Below are 25,222 nucleotides of genomic sequence, written 5' to 3'. Positions count from 1 at the left end.
GTGCCTTCCCTCCTTTAATCATTTACTTTTCTATTTCTATATATAGCTTGTCTATACATATTTATTTGCTTGTTATCTTCCCCATCAGATTGTGCCTCTTTTTGTATCCTTACTGTTTAGCATAGTGTCTTGTTTGTAGTAGGCATTAATAAATGCTCTTACTAACTGACTGAACCCCTGGGCTAAAATACTTTAGGGGAAAACAACTCATGTGCTGAATATCAGGGAGATGCTCCATAATTCTGAAGACTCAAAAGGAAATAATTAGGAAACAATTACAAAAAGGAAGAAAAATGGAATTCACCAAAAAAATAGATATACAGAGAAATTACTAAACTACTTAAAATAAGGAAGAAGTTAGAAAGAAAGCCATGTGATAAAGCCTGAATAGGAGTGTGGCACAATTCTGTAAAACTAGTGTCAAAAATTCCTAAAGTTTGTCTGGGTAGGAAGGCTGCCAAGAGCAGGAACCAGCTGCAGCATGTGGACCACTGCACAGCAACCATGAAAGCTGGCACCATGAGGATCCACAGCAAAGGGTATCACACTGCAGGTGGTATCCAAATAAAAAATGAGAAAAATAGACCATCTTTGATAACTGTGAAAAATTATAATAAATCAGAAAAGTCTAAATATAAGCCATTCTAAAGGGAAAATCTTTTATCTTTATTTGCCATTTATTGTAACCTCTGAAAAACTGAAAAAGGACCTAGAGGAACTAGGAAAGAGAATTAAAGAATTTCTCAGCAAAGATATGTTATTTAATTTCAAATAAAAAATGAGTAAAATATGCTCATACTTTGGGTGTTTTTCTCCTTCCCTAAGTCTGGAATCAACACATGTAGGAGGAAATATTTCACCTCATCCAGCCTATGATGAAAGTGCATTCAGGACTCTAGATCCAGTATGTGTGAACATAGGAAAATTATTAGTTGAAAAAGCTATCAACAAACGTCAATTCACCCCTTCAAATATTGTCAAATGTTTTGTCCTGGGGAGTGAAAATTCTTCATATTGATATCAAATACTATTCTAAACAAAAGAAAAAAGAATTGTATCTAATCAAGCACATCATTAGCAATAATAGGGAAACAATTTGGTATTCAGAAAACAAAAACAGGAAGGCTCAAAAAGCCATTTGAAAAGGTGAAAGATAAAAGCCACTATTACAGACCATTTTGCCTTCAGTTTTCCAATATACCTCCTATAAACTATTCCATTCCTAAACCCTGCAGTGCTTTGTATTTGGATAAATCATCTAGTCTGCAGAAGCAAAGAAAAGCTAATCAAAGAAACAGAATAGGTTATTAACCAGATGGAGAGTACTGCCCTTCCATGAAGTTCCACCGCAAAGAGAACAAGAAAAAGGACTGCTGTGAACACTGCTCCCTTAAATATCGGGTGCTCCAAGTCCATCTTCTAAGTGAACAACACAGAAACTGCACAGAATACTCAGTATTACATTGTTAATGATGTCATATACAAGTTGGTATATGGTTTTTTAGAATGCAAAGGAAAAATTATTCCAAAATGGTAATGGCAGCATTTTATTAAATGATCATACTTTCCCCTGCAAAAATATAGTCAGTTTTGCTGGATAGTCCATACTTGGTTGTAAACTCAGTTCCCTTGCTTTCCAGAATATCATATTCCATGCCTAAGGGTCCTTCAGTGTGGATGCAGTCAGGTCCTGTGTTATCCTAACTGTGGTTCCATAGTATCTGAATGGTTTCTTTTTAGCAGTTTGTAGTATCTTTTCCTTGGTCTGAAAGTTTTTGAACTTGGCTATAAGATTTCTGGGCATTGTTGATTGGGAATTTAATGCAGGAGGTGATCTGTGAATTCTTTTGATCTCTATTTTACTTTCTTGTTCAAGAATAAGAGGACAGTTTTCTTGGATAATTTCCTGTAGAATGATATTCAGGCTTTTTCTTTTGTCATGATTTTCTATTAGTCTAATAATTCTTAAATTGTCTCTCCTGGATCTATTTTCCAGGTCTGATATTTTATTAATGAGGTGTTTCATATTTTCCTCAATTTTTTCATTCTTTTTATTTTGTTTTATAGATTCTTGCTGTCTTATGATGTCATTTGTTTCTATTCATTCAATTCTAATTTTTAAAGACTGAATTTTATCCCTAGCTTTTTGATCATCCTTCTCCTTTACATCTGTTTTTCTTTGTAGGTCATCTTTCACTTTCTTTGTTTCATTTTCAAGCTGGTCAGTTCTGCCTTTTAAAACACTATTTTCTTGTTTTAGTTCATGTGCCTCTGTTTAAAGATTACTTATTTTGCTTTTTTAGTTCTTTCCCCAATTTTCTTCAGCCTCTCCTAATTGTTTTTTGAATTGTGTTTTGAATTCTTCCAAAGCCTAACTCCAATTAACTGGAGTTCCCAAGTTTTTGCTTAGTGTTCCTTGGTCCTCCTCTATTCCATTTGTTCTTTGTCCATTACCTGGATAGAAGCTGTCAATTCTAATTTCTTTTTTCTTTTTCTGTTGTTTACTCATATTTTTCCTTCCCCTTGCCCCGCCCCCATTGGCTATATTCTTGTTCCTTTGTTTATTTGCTGGATCTTTGGGTTTGGGCTATTATTTCCTGAAAGGGTTTCTTCTCTGCTTTGCTGATTAACTAGATTAGGCTGATGGAGCTGACCAGTTGTAATAATGAGCCCTCAGGTCACATCTTCCCCAGCTGCCAGCAGAAACTGAAGGTAAATGTGAAGATGTGGAGGCATTCTCCTTTCCTCCTTTCTGCCAGCCACTTCCCTGCCAGCTGCCCCTGAGCTTCCTGTGGTGGTACCAAGGTACTCTGTCACAGGTGCAGCCTTCACCCTGGGATCCCAGTCAAATTAATTCTTACTGTGGGGTCTCAGTGCAGTTGGTGTGGTGGGGGGTATTGGAAATTGAGTTTTTCTGCCCTCCAGAGGCTTCTTATCTGCACTATTGAGAGACTAGATTAAGCCAGTTGAGCTGATCTATATAGCTGGATGTGTCCTGAGTCCAAAACTTCCAGAGACAGAGGCCCAAGATTGTAATGGAGGGTCACCAGGGATGTTAACTATTACTATTTGTGGGTTCACACTGGGGTGAGAGAGACAGGAATGACAGATGAACAGGACCCAATAAGGTAGAGAGACCAAGTTTAACTACTAGGAGGTTACAGTTACTAGAAATGGAAGTTAGGCTCCAACAGTCACTCAACCCACTTAGGCAAGGGTCTATAGAACCAGCAAGCAAAAGGCAAAGGTTTATAATAGTTTTTAATCAGGGACTACAAGATAAAGGATGGGAATTGGGATTCTACACTTACAAGCTAAGGGCAAACCACAGGGACAGGGGAAGGACTTGACTACACTAAATTAAGACCTAAGCATAACAGGGCCCAGGGAAAAGCAGGACAGGAGTGAGTATCCTCACAACAGTAGTGTTCAGCCTCACTCCAGTGATGTTTCTGCTCCTCCCAGACCACCAGCTTCACTCTTCCACGTGGGTAGATTCTGGGAGCTGACCCAGCCCAATTTGACCTGCAGTTCAGGTTGGGATTTAGCAGTCTCTACCAAAATCTTCCACAAGTAGGTGACAGTCTTTCCACAGGATCACTGATAAATCTGGTGTCTTCTAGTTGTCAGTTGCTTCTTGCCCCAACCACCATGGAGTCTCTCTCAGTGAGCAAGAAACACACTTCCTGCTTCTTCATTCCATCTTGGAATTCTCAAGCCCTTCCTGCTAGGTCCAACACTAATACTCAATTAATAACCAAATAATCCTCACAACAAGATGGAGGAGTGTTGGTTGAAGGCTGCAACCAGGCTGTTCTCCTTTCTGCCCCTCTCCTCCAGCTGCCTCCCTGCCAGCTGTGGTCAGAGTCCTGAGCCTCAAGTAGCTGTGGTAGCAAAGCACTCCCTCTAGGCTGGAGCCCTAGCCCTGAGATCCCAGCAACCACTTGAGTCTCAGCACAATAGGTGGGGGGAAGGGTCCTGGGACCTTCCTTCTTTCTTTTCCTTAAACCCAAGAATTCAACCTTCTCTGTGTACCTTTTAAGTTGAATCTAGCAGGAGGGTCCCTCAGCTCTGTCCTGTTACTATATGTGGTTTTCTGTCCCCCTCTAAGCACTTTGTTTCTGATTGATGTGTAAGGGTTTTCACAGAGGACATGACTTTTGCTGCTTCTAAGCCACCATCGTGACTCAACCCTGGAGGTATTTCTTAAAGGAATAAACCTCAAAACCAACTAGAATTGAACCATATTTCCCAAAATGGTCTTTGGGGAAAACTACCAAATGTGATAAAACTGAATTTCCAATATCAAAGAAAGCAAAGATCCTGCACAATAGGCTGCCTTCAGTTCAGAACCCACATATCTATTTATTTTACATAGTCCAGGCATGACTATAACATAACTTATGTTATGATATACATAACTCATAAACTCAGAGAACATTTGGATTTAGAAAATCTGATAGAATTAATTGAGTAGAAAAGGATATTAAGTTGGATTTGATACAACTCACTCTGAATAAAGATACTCCTAAAGTTTCTAAATTGAAAAAGACTTAGAACTAAAAACAAAATGCTGCCTATATATTCTAGAAAAATTTATGCAAGTTTCTGATCTTGATGAAACAGATAAAAATGTGTCTCAAGTAAAATGAAAGTCAGATGGTATACTTTTTTCAGATACCTGCCAGAAAAAAAAGGCAATAGTTCCCCCCATGCTTGGTAATGATTCTAGTCTAAGACTCATGAGCAATTCACCAGAACAACCTACAGGTCAAGTGAGGATGGTAAACCCATCTGGTAAAGAACCTAAAGACATGGAGATTGAAAGTAGTTTATCTTCAAGGAAACAGTACCAAAATGTAAAAATAATATTAGGAAGAAACAAGAAAAGAAGTCAGAAGAAAAATATGGAATTAGATTTAAAGAATAAAACAGAATTTCCTGCTACTAAAGGAAACAATATTTGTAGTCACCAAAACAGTCATTAGTGGAATTAGTTCAAACCAGTGAAGAAAATTCTGAGTTTTAGTTTTACAAGCTATTCTGAAAACTGTGGTCTGTCTGATGTGTTAGAGGTTTGAGAAAAAGAAAATGGGAAATAGCTTGTTGTTCATGTTTCTCTCTTGTCCTTTTTCAACCTCCACATTTACTGCAAAATTAAAAGAGTTTTGTTTTTGTTTTTATTTGTGTTTTGCACAAATTGTGAGAATTATATTCCTGGAAATGTTTTATATATGTGCAATCCTTATTTTATTGTGTCAACTGTATATTTTAAACACCAAATGTAAACATGAAGAATTGAGATGATTTTTGTCAGAGAAACTTGTTGCAAAAAATTTTCCCTGACTTCCTGTTTTCCTTCCAATTTTGTTTTACATTAGTTTTGTTTGTACAAAAGCTTTTTACTTTCATGTAATCAAAATTATCCCATAATCTCCTCTATCTCTTATTTGGTCATAAATTCTTCCCTTATCAGTAGATATGAGAGCTACATTTTTCCAAGCTCCTCCATTTTCTTATAATTTCATCCTTTATGTCTAAATCATTTATCCATTTTTATTTTATCTTGATGTACAGTGTGAGATGTTTGGTCTATATCTAGTTTCTATCAAAATATTTTCAGGTTTTGCCAGCAATTTTTGTTAAATGTTGTATTCTTACCCCAAAGCTTAGATATTTGGGCTTATCAAACACTAGATTACTATGGTCATGTGTTATTGTGTATCAGTTGTTTACTGATCTATTCCATTGATCCACTGCACTATTTCTTAACCAGAACCAGATTATTTTGATGACTTTTATTGTTTCGTCATTTCAGTCATGTCCAGCTACTCATGGCCCCATTTTGGCTTTTCTAAAGTGGTTTGCCATTTCCTTCTCCAATTCATTTTACAGATAAAGAATTGAAGCAAATAGATTTAGGTAAATTGTCCATGGTCACATGGCAGAAAGTGTTTGAGATCAGATTTGAATTCAGATCTTCCTGACTCCAGACTTGATGCTCTATTCACTGAGCTATCTTGCTGTCCTTGTAATCACCATTTTGTAAAATAGTTGGAAATATGGAATTGCTAGGTCTCCCTCCTTAACATTTTTCCCCTTTGATTCCCTTGATCTTCTTGACTTTTTGACCTTCCAGATTAATTTTTTTTTACTATTTTTTTCTGACTATTCCTTGGTAGCTTGATTGTTATTATATTGGATAGGTAATTAACTTAGGTTAAATTATCATTTTTATTAAATTGGCTCACTCTACTTATGGATACTTAATATTTCTCCAATTATTTAGATCTGTCTTATTTGTGTAAAGTTGTGTAAAGTACAATTGTCTTCATATAATCCCTAGGTTTGCCCTGGCAGGTAAATTCTCAAGTATTTTACATTATATAGTTATTTTAAATGTAATTCTCTTTCTATCTCTTCTTGTTGGGTTTTATTGATGGTAATGATTTCTGTGGGTTTATTTTATATCCTGAAATTTGCCGAAGTTATCTTTTCAACTAGTTTTCTGGTTGATTCTCCAAAATTCTCTAAATATACTATCCTATCATCTGCAGAGTACTAAGTTTTGTTTCCTCATTGTCTATTTTTATTCTTTCAAGTTATTTTTTCTTATTTTATTGCTATCCTTAGCATTTCTAATACAATATTAAATAATAGTGGTGATAATGGGCATTCTTGCTTCACTCCTGATCTTATTGGGAAAGTTCCAAGTTTATCCTCTTTAAAGATAATATTTGCTCTTGGTTTTGGATAGGTACTATAAATCAATCTAAGAAAGTTTCCATTGATTCCTATGTTTTCTAGTGTTTTTAATAGAAAAGAGTATTGTTTTTTTGTCATAGGCTTTTTCTGCATCTATTGATCATATAAGTCATATGATTTTTGTTAACTGTTATCAATATGTCCAATTATAATGATAGATTCTAATTTTGAACTTTTGCATCTGTTTTTCCATTTAGCCAATTCTATTTTTTAAGATGTTAGGTTTTTAAAGGAATTTATACCTTTTTTACCAAGTTGTTTTTTTTCATAATTTTATTCCTTTTATTTCATTTCCTCTATCATTGTTATTTGATTTTGAAAATAATTTTTTAGTTGTTCCAGGAATTCCTGTTGGGTTTGGTTCGAATTCACATTTTTCTTTGAGGCTTTGCTTATAGCTGTTTTGACTTCATTATCTTCTTCTGACTTTGTGTCTTGACCTTCTCTGTTATTATAGTAGCTTTTAATGGCCAAGTTCTTTTTTTTTGTTTACTTTTTTCCACATTCTATTTCTTCATTTGGAACCTTATGTTAAAGTTGGGCTCTGTTCCCAGTATGAGGGAGAGGGACTCTGTCTTTAGCTTCAGGCTTCTTCCACACTGATGTTTTCAGAACTAGTTCTTGGATTTGGAAGTTTTCAATGCTTCTAACATGATACAATTTAAGAAGAGATGTGGTCAATGCTCTCTTGGTCTATACTGTGATCCTTACCCCATAGTGGCTCCTGATACCTTTGGATTGCAATCAAACTGATCCTCAGGGCCCCTCCTCCCTTAGAGCTAGAAGTGATACTGTCCTTCAGGGTCTTACTTCATCTTCACTGAAAGGCTTTCTCTCTGCCATTAAATTGTGACCCAGAAGTGGATGTAGATAATAGAGTTGCCAAACAGCATCTGGTCTTACACCCAGGGGTAGTACAAAGGTAGCCTTGGAACCACTTGCCAAGTCCCGTTACTATCTCTGGCTTGAGAGCTCCCAAAACTGCTGATGCTTCTGTCACCACTACCTAGTCTCACCACTGGTGTTTTATCCATGTCAATTCTGTGCCAACTTCCTCCCTTGTGTCACAGATCTTTCTTTCTCAATCTCCAAGATTGTCTTGAGCCAGAAGAATGACTCACTCTGACTTTTTGCTGACTTTGCCACTCCTGAATTCAATTTGGGACATTATTTTAAAGTTATTTAGAGGGGAAAATTGGGAGAACTCAACTGAGTGCTTCTCTACTCAACCATCTAGGCGCCACTCCTCAATAATCATTTTTAAAGTAACATTTTAACAGTGTTGCTTTATGACAGTGAGATGTAGAAAAGCCACTGTCTCCAAAAAACTAAGGATAAGTATCATACAGAGGGCAAAAGAGATGCAAATAATACATGTTATAACTGACCAGGCTACAAAACATAATGTATGCAGAATACTGTAGAAGAACAAGAGTAAAGAATTTCCTTATGGGATAGTATGAGAATATGAGAAGATAGACTGCCATGAAGAAAAAAGGGAGTATGACAAGCATTTAGTTGGAGTATTCCATAGATAACCCACCAGGATCAGGAGAAAGTAAGGTACCTTCAGTATATGAGCGGCATCCCCTGTGGCGCGCTGTTGGGAGATATGTAAGAATTTCATGGGGTGATCATCTAAGGCTGGGTAGCAACCTGCATTACTGAAGAGAACTCATAAATCAAATCAGAAATCTATTTTAAAACCTCCTTTATTTAGAGCTCCTCATTGCTTAAATAAGCTGTCTCGAAAGTTTTAGTGCGATTTTTAGTTTTAACTTAAAATTGCACTAATATGTCTGGAACAACCTATTATGCTGCCCTCTTCTCATACCCCTCATGTGTTTTCCCATTGTCTTCTATGTGTAGTGGCATGGAATAGTGCCTTGGAATTAACTAAAGATGACACACACAACTTTGGATGGAGAAAAAGAGATACAGGGAGATATACAGGGACAGAAGAAGAGTCTGAATGCTTGAATATTAAACATACAACCTTTAAAGAAGTATCAGTTCAAAATTGGGGCTTTCCAACTGGTCTGAGGACAGCTGTTGTATTCTGACTTTATGCCATCCTTTTGAAACAAATAACAAAGCAGGAGTAATAAAAATAAAATGTGTACTGAGGAAAAAAAGTCAGTCCCTTCCCACTCATATTTATGCATAAACCAAACACAAGCAAAACAAACTGTCGGCTAAACTGGCATTTTAGGTATGAGCTGAAGCATTAATCAAACAAGCTATGGGACACACACAGACATCTCTTATTTTTATGGGACTGGAAGGTTGGAGGATATAGGTAGGTGTCCAGGTACACAACTGCCTAATATAGAAGACTATCATCTCTATTCTTTGTACAAATGAATACAAATCTCAATGAAAAAAACTTAAGTATGTTCAGAATTTGATGTGATGTTGGCCATATGACTTCCCCTTTATGGGTCTCATTTACTCATCTGTAAAACAGGGGTAAGAAAAAGTTAATTCCCAAGTCTCTGAGACTCCTCCCTACTCCGATATCTTCAAAAGGAAGATATCAAAATTTCTTTTATAACCATTTTGGGACTCAGAAAATATAAGAGATGTGGAAAGACTTTAAAAGCTGCTAATTGTTGGCTGGGAAGGTTAAAATCTCAGGGCCTTGACTTCTGAACCAAGCTGACAAAATAGTAAACCATGGCTGAGCAATTCTGATGACTTCTACCCAGTTAGTCTCTTGTCCCACACCACACCCTTTCTCTAAATTATGAATTGAGACAAGGCCTATTTGAAAAACCTATTACTTCATTGACTGATTCTGTTTTTAAAGATTATGAGAATAGGAGATCTCCTAACTGACTTTGGAAAATATAACTCATGCTGGTGAACCCAAGTTGGATTTATCCTTAGACTTAACTGAATTGGAGAGAAAGTGCAACAACTTACAGTGATCCACATTTGGCCTTTCATAATGGCTTCTTGAAATTCAATGCAGTAGCTTGCAAAAGTCTGGGGCAATGGAATTCTGGGAAGACACCTGTGTAAAAGCAATGTCAAGTAGAGGATGAAGGATGAGTGTTTGAGGGAAACAAATCTGTGGTTTTATTGGCGTAACTAGTCCCATTTGGGTTAAGAAGTCAATGGAAAAATGATCTCTCCTCAGTTACTTTTATTTTGTTTTTGTTAAAATTTCTTTTGGAAAAATTAAACATCTGGACCTCTTTATGAAAATAGTTGTTATTGGACTCAGGAAAATAAAAGTCATATATGGTTTGGGTTTTTTCTTTTCTTTCTTTCTTTTTTTTTTTTTTTGGTAGCATTTGAATCAATTTGGTTAGAGAAGGCCTGGGGGTGTAGAAAGCCCCAGTATAGGGTGGGTACTTTCACCCTTGGAACATTTTGAAAATAAACTTTTTGCTTAATACATTCTGGGGCAATAGACTAACAAAGCATTTGTTTACAGAAAGGGAGAAGCAGAATTCTAAAGTATTCTCAAAATAGGAGGACTTGATTCCCCCCCCCCAATGAAGGTACCAAACCCCACTAGAGGCAGGGAAATTCCCCCTTTCAGTTTGAAATCAATTGTTGATGTTGCTAGGCTGCTGGCATAATATTTTTTTTCCTGGAGTAAAAATTTGATATGGGGGGAAGGGGAGCAAAGGAGGGCTTGGTGGTGGGAAAGAGAAAACCAAAATAGGTTTTGTTATTCTCACAATAGCTTCTTTGGCGGAGAATATTCCAAAGGAGAGTTTCAGAACAGTTTTGCCTCCTCCAGTTCTCCATAGTTTTGAGAGATTTTTTTTTAGAAGAGGATTTGGAGGTCAATGACTTTGCCATTCTCTGTCTGTACTTTTCTTCTAAAGATCAATGTGTTAAGGAAAGAAAGGTCTTGAGGCAACCTGCTTTAATGAGAGCTATTTGTGTTTTCTCTCTGCTGAGGTTTAATAAACACTATATCCCTGAAAGATCTAAGAACTCCCTGACTTCATGTTGTATTCCCTGGGAATCTCTAATGAACCCCTTTAGAAAAGAAAGCCTGAATTCCTGAGTCCCCGATTTGCATATCAGTAACTACACCAATGAATTCTTTAGGTACAGTTTACCCTATATGTCAACTCACGGTTCTCCTGTTTTTATGAAAGAAAGATGTCCTGGACAAGGACAAGGGAGAAAAATCTAAGCTGTCGCCTTTGAACTCTCCTCATCATGGTTATGTAGCTAGCTCATCAAGAGCTGAAATGGGTTAGAGATCCATGTTTTGATTGGCACATGGAAATTCCCTTTACTAATGCAGATCATCAACTTGTATAATTTAGTCTTAGAGAGTTACTTAGGGCAGATTTACTAACTCAAGGCAAGTATTACATTTATCAGATATACTCTTTTTCTTTTGTGTTCCATTTCAAAAGTATTATGTTTAATTCAGTCTAACAAACAATGAATGTCTATTGAATACCTCCTATGTTCAAGGAGATACAAAGATGCATAAAACATGGCCATTGCCCTAAAGAAGCTTATAATCTAAAATAGGCTACATACAAATAGCATCATATCAGTGATACAAAGAATGTGTTGTTCAGAACAGAGAGAGATCACTTCTAATTGGCAAATTAATTGGGGAATTCCTCATTATAAGTACACAAAAAATACCACCCTTCTACTCCCTCCAAACTTAAAAGCAAAGGATAATTTTTTTACTTCTTTCTTATCTTCACTTTCTAATAGTTCTCTCTTCAGTTTTTGTTTGTCTGTTCCTTTCCATTGTCACAATTACCAACTTTGTGTCCATTTTCTCCTTACCTCAACTCTGGATTTTTATTCTTACATGCTATTTCTGGCTCTCTTATCTCCCGATTCCAACCTATTCCTTCATATGATTGTTATATTAGATGCTAGATATCCTTGCTCAGGATCCTAAAATACATCTTTGCATATCATAAGAAATTCCACACACCCCATCAGCTGGCTCTATATTTCTCTAGACTTATTTCTAGTTGACTACTGTAATCCTTATCACAACCAACTGATTTTCTGCCTTTCTTCTACCATACATCTTTGTCCTTGAAAGCCTACTTCCTTCTTAGAAATCTATGCTTAACCATTTCCCTCAAAATCCAAATCAAATACAAACCTCCTCCAGGAAGTCTTCCTTGATTAACCTCACTCTACTCTGCTCATTCTTACTTTGCATCCTCTCAGAATTCATGGGTAAAAGGTTTTTACAAACTGACTAAAATCATGCAAAGCCTAGATGAGGTAATTACCTCTCATCCTGCTACTTGATTCATTACCAAGTGATGATTGGTATTTTACCATTTACATTTACCATACAATTACCATTCTCATTTCATTCTTATTTTTGTTAATATGGTCAATTATGTTCATGGTTTTCTTAATAAATTGAATAAGCCCTATATTTCTGGTATAAATCCCATCTGGCTATGGTATCTAATCTTTGTAATTTGTTTCAGTAATCTCCTTGCTATTATTTTATTTAATATTTTTGCATCCAAAGGGAAATTGGTCTATAGTTTTGTCAGTTTTAACTGAGATATAACTGGTCTAGGTATAAAGATCATATCTGTGTCATAGAAGGAATCTGGTAGAATTCTTTTGACTATTTTTTCAAACTGTGTGGTCTACTGGAATTAATTATTCATTAAATGTTTGTTAGAATTTGATCATTGGTAAACTGGTAGAATTCATCTGTCCTGAAGTGTTTTTTTCCCCCTCTGAGGGAGTTCATTTTCACATTGTTAAATTCCTTTTTCTAATATAGAGTTCTTTAAGTATCCTATTTCTTCTGCTACTAATCTGAGCAATTTATATTTTGTATATATTCATCCATTTCATTAAGATTGTCAGATTTATTAGCATATAGCTGGGAAAACAGTTCCTAATAATTGTTTTTTATTTCTTCTTCATTGGTTGCAAATTCATCTCTTCATTTTAGACTGGTAATTTGGTTTTTTCTATCTTTTGAGTAATCAAATTAGCCAATAATTTTTCTATTTTATTTATTAATTCAATTTTTTACTTTCAATTTTGCTAATCTCACCTTTTATTTTCAGGATTTTTATTTTGATGTTTAATTGAGTTTTTAAATTATTTTTTAGCTACATGCCCAATTCATTGATCTGCTCTCTCTCTCTTACTCAAGTAAGTTTTTAGAGAGAGCTATAGTTCCAGTAAATACTACTTTGGCTATATCCCATTGATTTTGGCATGTTGTCTCATTGTCATTATCTTTAATGAAATTATTTACTGTTTCTATGTTTTTTCATTAATCTTTAGAGTTAATTAGTTTTCCATTAATTTTAAATCTATACCTCTAAGGCCATTTATTAGATGTAATTTTTATTGCATTGTAATTAGAAAAAATATAATATTTAATATTTCAGCATTTGTGAGGATTTTATGCACTAATATAGAATCAACTTTTGCATAGGTGTCATGCACAGCTAAGTACAAGTATAATCTTTTCTATTCAGATTCAGTGCTCTCTAACTTTTCTAAAATTTCATTGGGTAGTGGGCAGCTGGGTGACTCAGTGGATTAAGAGCTAGGTCTAGAGATGAGAGGTCCTAGATTCAAATCTGACCTTAAACACTTCCTAACTGTGTGCCACTGGGCAAGTCACTTAACCTCCATTGCCTAGCCCTTACCATTCTTCTACCTTGGAACTAATACACAATTCTAAGACAGATTCTAAGACAGACGGTAAAGATATTTTTTTAATTTCATTGGGTTTCTTATATTCTTTCTACTGTATTTTATGGTTAGATTTATCTAGAGCTAAAAAGGTTAAATTGAGGCCCTCATTATTATATTCTACTATTTCCTACTATAACTCATTTAACTTTTTCTTTAAGAGTTTAGATGTTCTGTCATTTTATGCATATATATGTTCATTATTGATATTAATTCATTGTCTATGGTGTCTTTCAGCAAAACGTACTTTCCCTGTTAATCTTTTTAAATTAGATCAGTTTTTGTTTTTGCTTTATTTATGAACATGATTGTCAATCTGCCTTTTTTTTTTTTACTTTAGCTGAAACATAATAGATTCTGCTTTAGCCTTCTATTTAACTCTTTATGTTTCAAGTTAGTTTCTTGTTGGAAGAATAACATTGTTGGACTCTGATTTCTAATCTATTCTACTAACCTCTTCTATTTTTGTGGGTTAAACTAGCCCATCCATATTCACAGTTATGATTGCTAACTGTGTATTTCCCACCATCCTATTCTCTTTTTCTTATTTTTCTTTCTTTTATCTGGTCCCTTCTTTAGGAATTTGACTTCTGAGCACTGTCTCCCTTAATCTCTCTCCTTCTTATCTTGCCCCCTGCCCCACTTTGTCTTAACCCCTCTCTCCTATTTCTCTCTTGGGTAAGATAAACTTCTGTATCCAACGGGTTGTATAGATTTATTTTTGCCTCCTAGAACTAGCTCAAATGGGAGTATGGTACAAATGTTGCCTGCTTCTCCCCACACTAACCCCCTTATGTAAAATAATTTCTCTAATTCTTCCTCTGTCTTCCTCCTTCTCCCAGTGCATCCCTTTTTTATCCTTCAGTTACTTTTTTGAGATCATTCCAATATGTTGGGGTGCACTCACAACCATATCCTCTAAGTAGACTCCCCTCTAACTGCCCTATTGATGATAACGGTTTTAGGGCTGAAAGGTATCATCTTCCCATATAATAATATAAACAGTTTAACTTTTTTAGTGTCTTATAACTTTTCACTCATGTTTATCTTTTTACACTCCTCTTAAGTCTTATGCTTAATGTCAGATTTTCAATTCAGCTCTTATCTTTTCATCAGGAATATTTGAAAGGCCATTAAATATTTATTTTCCCCCTGTAGCATTATTTTCAGTTTTTCTGAGCAAATTATTCTTGGTTTTAATTTTTTTGCCTTTGCCTTCTGGAACCCAGTATTCCAAACCATCCTTTACTTTCAAGTTACGAATACAAAATCTTGTATGATCCTGATTGTGATTGCAGAATACCTGAATTCTTTCTTTCTTTCTTTCCAGGTATTTACAATATCTTCTCCTTGACCTGGGAGTTCTGGATTTTGGCTATAATATTCCTTGGGGTTTTCATTTTGGAATTTCTTTTAAGAAGTGATGAATGGATTCTTTCCATTTCTACTTTGCCCTTTAATTTTAAGATTTTGAGGTAGTTTCCTTTTAAACTTTCTTAAAGTGGGATGTCTAAGCTTCTTTCTTGTTCCTGGGCTTCAGGTAGTCCACCCATCTTAATGATTCATATCTTTCTTCAATCTGTTTTTCAGGTCTATTGTTTTTACTATGAGACATTTTAGATTTTATTCTATTTTTCCAGTCTTTTAACTTTTTATTATTTCTAGATGCCTTGGGAAGTCAATAGCCTCCATTTGGCCAATTCTAATTTTCAAAGTTATCTGCCTCAGTTAGGTTTGTACTTCTACTTCTTGACTTTGGAATTTATATTGTTGTTGGGTTCTCTTCACCTGCAAAGGGGCTAGGAAGAGGAATGGTCTTTTGTCCTTTTATGTCCTTCTTTTGCTTTCGCAGCTCAGTCTGGGGAATGGGGCCTACAAGTTTTCAGAACTTCTAAGATGGTATAATCCAGGAAGACGTCATTTCACTAAGCTCCTGGTTTGAGCTCTTCAGGTCAGGTCCCTTGACTTAGTTATAACAATTATTAGCCTATTGGGTGATTCTGTAGATTCAAGGTGACCACACTGCTAGCTCCCCTTTGTTCTTGATCTCCTGTCTTACTACTTGTAGATTCCACTACAAGCTTATTCTATACAAGTTCTAAAGTTACCATTCTGCTTCTGGACTCAGATCTCCACCATTAAATTTCTGGAATTTGTTCTGTGTTCAATACTTAGCTGGGTTCTGAGATTACCTTCTTTTCCCTGGATCTGACCTAGAACTGAGTAATTAATGACAGAATTGTCAAATTGTACCCATTCCTACACTATATTAGTTCAGGGGTTCTCTGGTTTCTCTTTTTGCCACAATGTTTCCTGTGTTGATGTTTTCTATAAGTCCCCTTAACAACTCTGGGCACTGGAATATTCTCCAACTGCTGCCACTGCTGCAATTGTATATTCCTAGACAATGCCTGTTCTAGTGTCCACAAATGTCCACAAATCTATCTATCCTCCTAAGTTGCTCTGGATGGGAAAATGGCTTGTTGGGAAATTTTCTTGCTTTTCTCATTTAGAATTCAGTCTGACATATTTCCTAGGTTGTTATGAAGGAAGTATGCTGGGAAGCTAAACCAAAATTTCTTCCTCTTATTCTGCTGTCTTGCCTCCTCATTTGATTCTTATCCCAAATTCTAAAACAATTCAGGAGTATTTTCATATTTTTTTATTTATTACTATTCTTAATCAGATCTGAATTCCCCAGCTGATCATTTTCTTGAGATATAAAAAAATATATCCAAGGTTTAAGCAAGCATCAGTTATCTGATTATACAATTTATTAAAATGTAACAAATAAAACAAAAACTTACATTATTTCTTCTGTAAGAAAGATCATTAACCATCACTATTACTCAGCTTCTCACTGTCAGCATACTGTCCTACCATTCAGCTCTCTGAAAGCAGACAAAATATCTAAATGATCCTTATCTTATTTATTTGTAATATAAGGGTTAAATTCAATTTTTAGGGAATAACATCAGATGATATTTAATGAGACATTTATAATATATAGCTGTTGACTTTTGTTTAAAAAGGACCAATGTCTTCATGGAGTAATGTCTTGACTTGAGTTTGAGTTGGATTTAAGTGAAGAAGTTGCCCAAAGTTATCAACCTCACTCTCTTTTCCACAGTCATCAAAAGCATAGTGGCAAGACAAAATTCAGGATGACTGGCAACAACCCAGGATGCAGTAGTGACCTTGCTATCTTCCATGTCTAAGCTCAAAGCACTCTACTCAAAGCACCTGTTTTAGTGGCCTTCATGGCCATTGGAATAAGTCGTTCTTATCTACCAGTCCATTGTGGGGAATCTTCACATATTGGGGTAGACATTGTCCTAACCTACTGATGAATTTAAAGCTTGATGGTTACCCTCAACCTTGCTTAGCCTGACCACTAAGAAGGTTTTATGCTTCTTGGAGCTATAGTTGAGAGTTGGGTGACAAGTAGACAAAAAGGTAGGTGAGCAGCCCTGAAAAGGGCTCAGCCAGCTCTCACATCAAAGGAGCTAGTCCTCTCTGAATATTCCATACACCCACTGACATATAGTAGGTACTCAATAAATGCTTATTCCCTTCCCTTTCTTTCTGTCCTCTCACAGTCTTTCTCCAGCCATGATAGATATACTCTCTTCACATCCTACACATATAATGAAAGTTAAATTCTCATCCTCTTCACAAAAGACAACTAAATATTTGACCTCTAAAATCTTTGCCTTCTTATAGACTCATCAGGAATAATTATTAAACTGTCACTGTTCAAGATTCCATTGCCTCCTAATAAATATCTGGAGTCTCCGTTGTAGATTATTAAAGTTGGTGTTACCCATGAATTTGGTTTTATGTGTACTTCTTTATGTTATGGTTTATAATTAGTTTCATGACTTTTTCCATGTGTTTTAGGTCGTCAACTAGAATGTAAGTTCCAATATAGACAAGAGCTTTCTCTTTTATTTCCTTTGTATCAACCTCCATTCCCATCAATATAACACAGAATTAAGATAGTCTATAGATTCTTACAAAGATAATAGATATTATTACTTTACATTATATGTATAGATAGTAACTGCTCCAGAATGTTTTGTTATTTAATATAGATGTATTTTGTATGTAAATATGTGTGTGACTATATAAACATACAGGTGTGTTACGTGGAACATAGGCTCTGGGTTTATTCTCCCAATCCATATTTGTACTGGTAGTTTGGACCCCCAGGTCATAGCTACTACTTCTCCCCTCAAAGGTCTGAGGGGCTGAGATAGGAGTTTCTAGTACTCTAGCTCATGAGCTCCCATCCAGTGTATTCTCTCCAATATCAATTGAATAGTTGTCATTTTCTCAGTGTCGTCTAATTGGTGATTATTGTCTCAATATCACTGATCTCTCCTCAGTATCAATTAACCAATTAATATCATCACTAGAAGGATACAGCAAGAGCCAAAGTACAAAATACCAAAACATATGTATGGAGAGGAGACTCAAACTTAACCAATTTCACTAGGTCTGATAAAGCCTACGACTGTCACTCCCTTGTTTGCATGACTTATGCCAAGAGCAAAGGCCATTAGCTACATCTTCCCCCTCGTAGTGGTAGGGGTAGTCCTCAGGAGTTGGGGTTTCTTTTCTTAGTGTCATCAGCTTAAGTCCTCATTATTGTATATTTCCCACCATGGCTATAAGTTGAAATTAATTATTCAACCAGACTTAGTAAGTTTTTTAAAAAGGAGTATTTTGCTAAGAGAGTATAGTAATAACAGTTGTTACAAAACATTTTCCCCAAAGTCTATGACATACTCTCCTACAAGTACATATAAAATCCTCAAGGAAATGGGCTCAAGCTTAGAGTTCATATATGTATATACACACATATACATAAATAATATATAGACACACATATATAACAATATATGCTTACATACACTTATATTCTAGGAGCTCTTGGAGTATCCTGAGGGGTTGGGATATCTCTCCTACTATCACCTTTAGCCCCATTGGCTCAATGTGTTTGCCCCATTTATAACTGGTAGTGACTAGCACTCCAGTCCCCTTTAATTATAGAGTTATAGATCTATGTGTAGATAACTATATTACATAGATTATATATACATAGATTAAATATACATATACCACTACCAGATAACAGCTTAGGGGGTTTAGTTTATAAGTAGCTCAGAACAAGGTCCTTCAGGGAATAGAGGCAGGTTGCAGTGAGTCAAGAATGACATTTAAAGGAAAAGTAGAACGATGCTTAAAACTTTTTTTCATTGGATGCACAATTTTGCCTAGGGAAGACTCTATTCCCTCCCCCCAGATAGGATATGTAAGGAGTACTTCAAACTCCTTGGAAAGAAGATTCTTGATAAATATAAAATAATATTATCACCCCCTTTTTCATAAAAAATGAATGGGGGAATTTTTGTCCAGGTGTCTACTATCCTTTTATGCCATTTATTAAGGAAGGACATGTATATTCCATGTCTGTTTTACAAGACTGAATTCATTCAGTACTGCAGAAAGATGAGAAATAATGAGACAGAAAATATAGCAAAGGATAAGAAAGTATATAAGTATTACATACATTTCAAACAAAAGAGAAGAGAAAAATATAATGGACCAAAGCAAGAGTTATAACCGTGTATTACAATATGATTATATATGACAAGATCACAAATTTGGAACTGAAGAACCTTCAGAAGTCACCTAGTCCAACTCTCACATTTTAAAGATGAGGAAACTGAAACCCACAAAAATATGTCTTGCCTACCCAGGATGTAAAAGAGCTAGGATTCAAACCCAGGACCTAAATCTGTAGCTCTTTCTGCCATACTATTCTGCAGGATGAAGAGAGCCTCGAGAATTCGTAGGACTCCCTTTTCTTATTTGTGGGATAGGAAGCAAGAAATGAAGAACATGGATACTGATAACCATGGAAAAGAGCTAAGAAGACAGCTGGTGTTAATATAAGAGAAAATGGTTGATAAATGCTATGTTGGACTAGTCATTTTTTTTAAAAAACCTACAATTTTAAAGTCAGCATTAGAAGAAAATTATGGTTTAAAAGAAGTCAAGATAATTTTCTTTAAATAATTTAAGAAGTCAGACTAAAAGAATTCAAAATATATTTAAAAATAAAACTACAGTGCTGATATTTAGTGCCCATTTAGGACATTTGTGCTCACAATTCCCAAATGTTCACAATCCTCAGATTAATCTTCCTAAAAACACTACTTCACTTCTTCCCTGTTGTCTAAAGACTTTGTGCTGGTAGTCAAAGCCAGTCATAATCTGGTCCAAATAAATTTTTTCAACCTTTTTTGCCAAAACCTGTGATTTCATTGGTCCAAGAAACACTGATTAGGAAATTTCCTCTACCAATGAATGTAGATCTACAACTGTTTTACAATGGTTTCAGGCACTAAGTAGTTAAATGGCTTGTCCAGAGTCATTCAGGCAATATGTGTCTGAAGCAGGACTTCAGTCCAGGTCTTTCCCAAACCATGTTATAGCTCTGTCTTTACTCAGTCATTTTACCTAAATCCTACCCAATTAAATTCACAATTACTATTTTCCTAGCATGAATGATACCAAAAAAAAAAAAAAAAGTCTCTCCCTGCAAAAAGCTTACTTTCTTTGGGGGTTGGGCTATGGGAACGCAATGATCTGCATAAAAAAGTAAACGGAAAATTTCTCTCCCAGTGCCTCACTAGCAACAAACCAAACTGTCCTTACTGCTCTTCTTGTGTTCCATAGATCATTCCATACTCCCCGGATGCAGGAGTAGAGGGCATGAAATTAACTCTGTAAATACTAAATATTAGAGTGTAAATTCTAGAGGATGAAGTTTGTGCTAATGCACATAGACAGGACATGGAAGGCTTCATTCGAAATTGACTGACAATTCACTTTGTTTTTTAAAAAGAAGATAAATTATTATATGTTACATTCAACAAATCTAATGGTAGAGACCTATATAATTAGTCTTTCTTTTTGTTTTGAAGTGAGGTCTCTATGTTTCAAAAGTACTTCTGTTCATTTTAGTTTGGGCATTATGAGAATATCTACCAATCCTCTTCTTTTTTGACAGAGAAGTCTTAGTATTTATCAAACTGCCCCCAAATCATGAGCCCTGTACTTAATTAACTTTGTCCAGGCGTTTGGTATTGTCTAAATGTTAATTTCTTGAAATGCATTATTAAGGCTTTTAAAATTCACGTAAGCTCTGAGCGCCTTGTAAATATAGAAAAAGAAATTGACTTCTGTTTGGAGAGGTCACTGGTATTCTCATCTTTTGGCAATTTGAAGAAAATGTTTTCTAAAAATTTAGTAAGAGGGGGCAGCTGAGTAGCTCAGTGGATTGAGAGCCAGACCTAGAGACGGGAGGTCCTAGGTTCAAATCCAGCCTCAGACACTTCCCAGCTGGGTGACCCTGGGTAAGTCACTTGACCCCCATTGCCTACCCTTACCACTCTTCTGCCTTGGAGCCAATACACAGTATTGACTCTAAGACGGAAGGTAAGGGTTTAAAAAAAAATTAGTAAGATTTACATCAGAGCAGAAGGTGGTAAACTGTTTTCTTTGCTAGAAACCCCGTGAAAAGTTTGAGCCAGTAATTATGAATTTGCTTCAGACCACTGTTTTCTAGTTCTGCTGAGAAGCAAGAGTTTCAGTTACCTTCCTTGATAGAAACATTCTTTCATTATATTAACAATATATAACCTTTCTGTTTCACATTTGAGCCAACTTTTTTTTGGACTTCTTTTGGCCACAGAGAGAAGAAATTTTACACATTAACCTGGCTTGCCTGCTCTAGTAGTCAGTGACATCTGTACCAAAACATTTTATATCAAAGCAAATTGGATATTTCTACCTCTCATTTGTCCTGATGACATTTTGCCTTCCTGTGGTACAAGAGCAAGAGGGAGCTCCACTGCTCATCGTTTAAAGTCGATCATCACAATGGTTTCAAGCAAAACTAGCCAGAAATCCCATCTATTTCTCAGATTCAGAGGAATAGTTTGACCAATAAGTAATTGGCTTAAATCTTACTTGACCGACACTTCACAATTCCAGTCACTGCTGTCAAACTCTTCTAGAGGTGTTAGGACACACAGAATCGCCACTGTATGACAAACTGAACGGTATTTCCTTACTTACCCTTCGTTTCTCCACTCCTAACATATGCAATAGGTTGGGCTTGGAGGAGTAGTGGCAGTGGTGATGAGAGGAATAGTACCAATTGTAGTAATAGGATAGTCCCATATGCTACTGCTCCAACGTCCAAACTAGACCACTTTGATACCATACCACAGAAAAGCTAAGTCACTTTTCTCCACGCTTCCTGGCCTCGTAGTCCCTCATTTTCATCTTGGGAATTTTCTTCTCTCTGTTTTTCAAAAGAAAGGCTTGGAAGTACAATGGACAGAGCATTGGACCTGGAATCAGGAAAACCTGCATTCAAATCTGACCTTAGTCATACACTTACTAGGTGTGTGGCGCTGGGCAAGTCACTTATTTGCCTCAGTCTTTTCATCTGTAAAATGAGCTGGAGGAGGAAATGGCCAACCACTCCAGTATCTTAGCCAAGAAAACCCCGAATGGGGTCACAAAGAGTCAGACACTACTGAAAAGACTGAACAACAACAGCTATTTATTGATTTCACTGATTATCAAAAATGCCTCAGACACTTAGCTGTGTGTTTTATTATTACCAAGTCACCTAAGCTTTGTTTTAGCTTCCTCACCTGTAAAACTGAGATGATAACAACACTTACATCACAGGGTTGTTGTAAGGATTAAATGAAATAATATTTGTAAAACACTTAGCACTGTGTCTGGAATTTAGTAAATGCTTATCTCCTCCCTCCCTTCTTCTGAATAAAAAAAAGTGTTCTATTATTAAGTGGGATATTAATAATAATTGTAATCTACCTTCACCTCTGACTAGCAAAATTCCTAACTTACTTCAAAGAATAATTCAGATGTTAACCTCCACCATGAGTCTTTCCTAATAAACTTTGCTATTAAGCCTGAAACTAATAACACCTAATTTTTATTCTTCAATTCACTACTCTTTTTGCTTTTACATTTATTGGTCTTCTCTTTGGCTCCAATAATTTCTAATTTGTTATTTAGTTTGGAATTTTTAATTCATTGTTTGAATTTCTAAAAACTGGATATCCTATTCAGCAATTTGTTTTTCCTTTCTTCTATTGAAAATAGCATTTAGAGATAAACGTCTTCCCCTCACGTCTGTTTTTGCTGCATACCATAAATTTTAGTATGCTAATTCATTGTTAATGTTTTCTTTGACAAAATTTTCTATTATTTCTTTACTTTGTTTTTAACTCACTATTTCTTTAGAATTATCTAGTCTTCAAAAACTATTTAATTCTTTTGAAAAACGCTTAATGAATATAATTTTATTGCATTTTGATCAGCAAATAATGAGGTTAGTATTTCTGCTTTTCTACATTACTATATTTTGGTAAGTACTCTAAGTTCCAATAAATGGCCAGTTTTTATAAAGGTGCCACAAATAGACAAAAAGTATGAAAATTTCTTTCTGTTCTCATTTAGTCATCAACAGATATTATCATCTCTAATTTTTCTAAAGTTCTATTCATGTTCTTAAATTTTTTCTTACTTAACTTTTAATTGGATTTATCTATACCTGAAAAACATACATTAAAGTCACTCATTGTTTTTTTTTTTAAAACCCTTGTACTTCGGTGTATTGTCTCATAGGTGGAAGAGTGGTAAGGGCGGGCAATGGGGGTCAAGTGACTTGCCCAGGGTCACACAGCTGGCAAGTGGCTGAGGCCGGGTTTGAACCTAGGACCTCCTGTCTCTCTCACTCCACTGAGCTACCCAGCTGCCCCCACTCATTGTTTAGTCTACTATTGATTTCTCCTTTCAATTCAATTAACTATTCCTCGAAATATTTGAGCGCTATGAACTAGAGTGGTTTACTCTTTTCTCCTCCAGCTCATTTTACAGATGAAGAAATTGAGGCAAAAGGGTTAAGTGACTTGCCCAGGGTCACACAGCTAGTAAGTATATGAGGTCAGATTTTAAACTCATCTTTCTGACTCTGGGCTCAGTGATCTATTGACTGAGCCTACACTCCACAACATCAATCAATTTCTCCTTTATTCCTTGAAATAGTTAAGTGCTGTGCTATAAGATCCATATATATTTAATATTTATGTTGATTCATTATCAGTGATACCTTTAAGTACAATGCAATTTTTCTGCTTATAATTTTTATAATATTTTTATTTACTACAGACTTATCTGAAATCAGAATTATATTCTCTGATTTTTTTTAGTTCAGCTAAAGCATAATAAATTTTGCTTTACTTCCTTTAATTTTGTGTGAATATTTGTGTTTCAAGTGTGTTTCTTATAAACAAGATTTAAAATATTATTTTTTAATTCATTCTGCTATTGTCCTCTGTTTTATGGATGAGTTATCTTTTCTTATTCTTGTTTTGGCTTCTTTATATTTGAACTTCTAATATTTGGCTGCATAGAATATTTTTCTTTGACTTAGACACTCTTGGCTTTGATGTTCCTGAGAGTTTTCATTTGGAGGGTTCTTTCTGGAAGTGACCTATAAACTCTTTTTATTTTATTTTGTCCTTTGGTTCTACCAGTTATGGAAATTTTTTATTTATGATTTCCTGAAATATAGTATCCAGGCTTTCTTTCTTATAATTTTCAGATATTCTGATAATTCTCTCTTAATTTTTCAGGTCAATTTTTTATGTTATATTTTTTAGATTTTCTACTATTGTTTTAATTTCTTAATTTTGTTTTGATATTTCTTGCTGTCTTATTGAGTCATTGTATTCTGTCTGTCTCATTCTAATTTTGATGGTTTTCATTTCTTAGAGGATTTCCAACATCTTTTCTAAGGTCAATTTTTACCTAGTTTTTCCATTCTGTATCTCTTCTTTTACTTCTGCCCTCATCATCACTAGTAACAACTACTGATCGGCTTCTAACAATATACAGAAGAGCACGAAAGCCCTCAGAGTACTCCCAGGCCAAAGGTCCTACTTTCAGGTCAGCCTTTATAGTCATCATTCTGAGAAACAGCTCCTGTGGGGAAGAAGACAGCCATCTACACCAACTACCAACCAGCTGGCACCCAGAGAAGTTAAGCTAGACTAGCTGAAGCAAATGGTGTAATAGAGGAGAAATAGAAGGCAATATGTGCCCAGCAAGTCAAACCACTGCTGTAACCTTGACCACTGTCTTCCTTCAGCCCTCCGTGGAGACATATCAGACTCCTCAATCCAAGAAGAATCCTAGTAAAAGCATGGCTTCTAATTCAGTATCCTCAGCTATGTTTTGTTGAGATACAGCTTGGCAGCTACTCTTTCAGATGCTACAGCCACAGTAACTGAAGATCCAGCAAAGAAAGGTCTTGTCACAAAAGTACCTATCACTGTACTTATCTAATAGTTCAGTACCAGAAATTGATACAATTTTATCAGTGGAAATTATATTAAAGAAGAGGCAGCTTTGCCACTGCTCCTTAAGCTCCGCAGGACCTTCCCATTTGACTTGGTGCTGAAAATCTTCCAATTGAAATTTTTTCTCTCTTTAAAATATGAGTTTTTAGAAAGCAAGGATTATCAATTTTCTCTTGGTATCCCAGTGCTTTGCACATAGTTAAATATTCCATTCATTTATCCATTTCCCAGGTACTCCTGCAATCCCTCTAGCCAAGAGTTTTTTCTCCCTGGGGCCACCTGAGGCTGAA

At 35.6% G+C, this 25,222-nt stretch overlaps 1 pseudogene; it reads left to right on the top strand.

The window, feature by feature from the left end:
- Nucleotides 1-504: 504 nt before the first annotated feature.
- Nucleotides 505-1,311, top strand: LOC123250256 (annotated as a pseudogene).
- Nucleotides 1,312-25,222: the final 23,911 nt, after the last annotated feature.

Source organism: Gracilinanus agilis, chromosome 5 (assembly GCF_016433145.1).
Source record: "Gracilinanus agilis isolate LMUSP501 chromosome 5, AgileGrace, whole genome shotgun sequence".
Classification (NCBI taxonomy): Eukaryota; Metazoa; Chordata; class Mammalia; order Didelphimorphia; family Didelphidae; genus Gracilinanus; species Gracilinanus agilis.
The sequence above is the reverse complement of the archived record's forward strand: the minus strand, read 5'-3'. Positions and strand labels throughout refer to the sequence as shown.